The 3,899-nt window shown below is 39.0% G+C and overlaps 1 long non-coding RNA gene across 1 annotated transcript; it reads right to left on the reverse strand.

Moving 5' to 3' along the window:
- Positions 1–330: 330 nt before the first annotated feature.
- Positions 331–3,141, reverse strand: LOC148001287 (uncharacterized). The gene is made up of 2 exons (XR_015637705.1): positions 899–3,141; positions 331–377 (listed from the first exon to the last, which is right to left on the reverse strand). It is a non-coding gene; the product is annotated as an uncharacterized LOC148001287 (long non-coding RNA).
- Positions 3,142–3,899: the final 758 nt, after the last annotated feature.

Raw genomic sequence — 3,899 nt, forward strand, 5'->3', positions numbered from 1 at the left:
TCTGGCTTACTCTTTCATCTATGAATTTCATGCATGTTGGAATAATAGCATGACATTTCTTTTATTTGTGAAAACTGAGTCCTGAAGCAAATTTATTTATTATATTAATACATTATATATTGTTTATCTAATACTTTTCTCATTGCAGGTATACGAGTTATTTATAGCTATCAATTTGGAGGGATGAAACTACTGAAAACATCTACTTAGACATTTATCTGTTGGCAGAAGCATTCTTTTGGGGTGGGCACATACCTGGACCTGAGATTTCCATGTCTTATTCATTCTTTATTGAATCTTTGAAACCTTTATTCCATCGGCAAGGGTTGAGAATCTGAGTGGTTTCACATCATCATTAGCATTTGAATGCTGTCAGCCTATGGAATAATAGTACAGCTGTAGCTCATGATTTTAATTTGCATTTCTTTGAAAACTAAGTAACCAGCAGATCATTCCTATGATTCCTCTTTTGCTTTTTTTTGATTCCTCTTTTTCTTAAAGCTTTACAGTTTTAGTTTCAAATTCTGGTCTACTATCATTCTTAAGTTAACTTCCATTTATTATGCAAATTAGAACTTTAATTCATTCCATTTCTATACGAGAGAATCCAGAAGGTCTAACACAACTGTTGAAAATAGATACGTGTGAGTGTTACAGCTTGCTCCCTTCTTAGACTGAAGCCAGCTGGAAAAACTTAGCAACTCCTTGAGTACCTAACAGTGCTCGGCATTGAACAGAACCGCTGCCATTTCTGGAGGCCCAGCAGTAGCCAGAGCTCAGCATCATGTTCTCACTGGCAGTGATGAGACCAATTCAAATAGCTTCTTCTTCAAGTTGTCCTCAGTGACCGCTCAGCCAGATCTGTTCTAAATCTTTTATGACTGCTCCAGGAACTTACCTCAACTCTAGAGGAAGTCCAGAGTCTTAGATGTCCACGCAACAACCAGTAGTGACACAAGTGGCATCAATGTTAGGTTCGCAGCAGGAGACTCGGGTCTGATTTTCTGACCACCTTGTCCAATCTGAAGAGGGAAGAACACTGATTCGCCAATGGCAGTTACTGAGCCTACATCAGCTCTCCTCACAGCCTCTCCAAATAACTCAAGAATTCCTTCCTGGGTACTACTCATCCTGTGTTACAAGGACTCAATAAAAGCCTGTTGAATGATTTCTGTGCCCACTTACAGTGTTTATTACTTACACTGTCTGCTCACACGAGCCCTGAAGGCTCAGAGGTAAAAGCCTACAGCAATGGTAGAGTTTAAGTGTAACTCAGGGGCTTTTTTTCCTCCTTTTTTACTTTCTTTTTTTCTTCTGCCTTGGAGAGCTATTAGTCAAGACTTTGGAAATCCAGTCTGTTTTTAGTTTGTTTGTTTGTTTGTTTATTTGTTTGTTTGTTTGTTGGAAATTCACTCTTAAGGCTGCCAGTATCAAAGGAACCGTTCTTTCATCTATTCACGATCTTCAAACGACTGGAGCATAAGAAGCTGCAGTAATATATGACAAGGTCTCTCTCATTCTTTTCTCTGTGTTCCTAACTCATCACTATCATTTCCTTTGTTCTTTCATTACACTGGTTTTCGTCTCTTTATTTCACAGTGCAGATAGCATATGTCATTTACAGAGTACAAACCACATTAAAATTTAGGCATCACTCACCATATTGGGAGCGAATGATAACATTTTCCTCTAAACCAGGAGTTTTCAACATGTAGTTTGCCACCCATTAGAGGGTAGAGCAACCCTCTCACAGGGGTAGCTTAGGAACATCAGAAAACAGAGATGTTTACATTGTGATTCATAAGAGAAGCAAATATATAGCTATGAGGTAGCAATGGTAGGTATGGTTGGGGATCACTGCAATGTGGTATTAAAATGCAATGTGACAAATTGTATTAAAGTGCCATACCGTTAGGAATGTTGAGAAGCACTCATATGATTTTAAGGAAATATGAACATATATCTATTTTTTTTGCTTTGTTTCATTTCCTTTGATGGGGCATAAATGACATTTGAAAATCCTATATGTTAACTATCCTGCTTAATAGTTTTTAACATAAACCTATGCTCATTGGATCATAGAAACAATAAGACAACAAACATGTGCTTTGCTTTCATAAACTTCCTTTATACTTTTTTAATTTTTCCCCTCAAACTCCAAATTAAAGACATAACTGCATGTAAGCTTGGTGCCACACATTCACCTGCATTGTTACATTTGCTCCATGTGGTATTCTATATCACAAATTCATATTGAACAAATTTACATACCTGCATCATGTGGCTTGCATTAGGTCAACAGGTTGAACTCACTCCCATTTGTGCCACGTGTCTGTAGTAACACTTGCTGTGTTCATTCTTTGAAAGGCTTTGAAACATTTTCAAATAACTGAATACCTAGGTAGCGGTATTTCATTGTGATTTTTAACTTTCATTTCCTCAATGAATACTGGTGGAGAATATCTTTTCATGTGTTCAGCAAAGTCGGGAAGGAGTGAGTGGTTGGGTGGGTGAACACCCTCATAGAAGGGGATGGAGGGATGGAATAGGGGATTTATGGATGGGAAACAGGGAGAGGGCATAACATTTGATATGTAAATAAAAATCCAATAAAATAAGTTAAAAATAAAATAAAATATTTACCCATTTGGCTTTTTATTTCTGTTTTGTTTTGTTTGAGACAGGCTGTCATTATGTAGATCAGGCCAAGCAGGGACTCACAAAGGCGAGTCTGCCTTTATATTCTGAGAATTGAGGATAAAGTCATGTACCACCATGCCTGGCCATTTTGAAAATTTTTCTCACCTGTTAACATTTCAGTTTTTATTTATTTAAAGACTATTGAGATTCATTTTTGTTATTATAAAAGCCCTGCCAGACATGTGCTTTGGAAACATTTCATCACATTCAGTAGTTTCTTAGCTCACACTTAAACTGAATTTCTTTTTTTTTTTTGGACCTGGGGACCGAACTCAGGGCCTTGCACTTGCTAGCCACTGAGCTAAATCCCCAACCCCTTAAACTGAATTTCAAAGATCCAAGTGTCTTACTCTTGTTAAATTACAACTTATATTGTAAGACTATGGCTATGCTTTTGGCTTAGTTTTATAAAATATTTGACAAGTTCCCAACCAAATAATTTTCCTCTTAAAGTTTGTAATTTCAGACTGTACATTTATTTCAATTTTGTACCAATTTTGAGGTGTCTTAGGGTTTATTGGTGTGAAAAGACAGCATGACCAACACAACTCTTCTAAATGAAAATATTTAATGGGGCTGGCTTACAGTTTCAGAGGTTCAGTTCATTATCATGGTAGGAGGCATGGGATCATGAAGGCAGACTTTGTGCTGGGGGACCTAATAGTTTAACCAATTAATTAATTGCCCCCACCCTGTCCCACACCCAACCCTCTCAGGGAACTTCTCTGAGAGAATGGCAGTCCCCCCAGGTATCTCCTCACCCTGGCACATCAAGTCCTTGTGGAGCCAGGTGCATCCTCTCTCACCCGGGCCACACAAGGTAGCCCAATTTAGCTTGCATATTCCAAAGATGTGCAATAGCTTTGGTAGTAATCCCTACTCCACTTGTTGGGGACTCACATAAAGACCTAGCTGCATATCTGCTATAGAGGCTACACACATCTTGTGTGTAGGGGGCCTAGGTGCAGCCTGTATATATCCTTCGTTTAGTTTAGTAGCTGAGAGCCCCCAAAGGTCCCGATGAGCTGACTTGGTTGGCCTTCCTGTGGAGTTCCTGTCCCCTTCCAGGCTCTCAGTCCTCTCAACTTTTCCATACAACCCCTAAGATCCATCTAGTGTTTGACTATGGGTCTCTACATCTGTCTGAGTCAGCTTCTGGGTGGAGACTCAGAGAACAGTAATGCTAGGCTCCTGTCTGC

This window comes from Rattus norvegicus, chromosome 14 (assembly GCF_021556685.1).
Source record: "Rattus norvegicus strain SHRSP/BbbUtx chromosome 14, alternate assembly SHRSP_T2T, whole genome shotgun sequence".
Classification (NCBI taxonomy): Eukaryota; Metazoa; Chordata; class Mammalia; order Rodentia; family Muridae; genus Rattus; species Rattus norvegicus.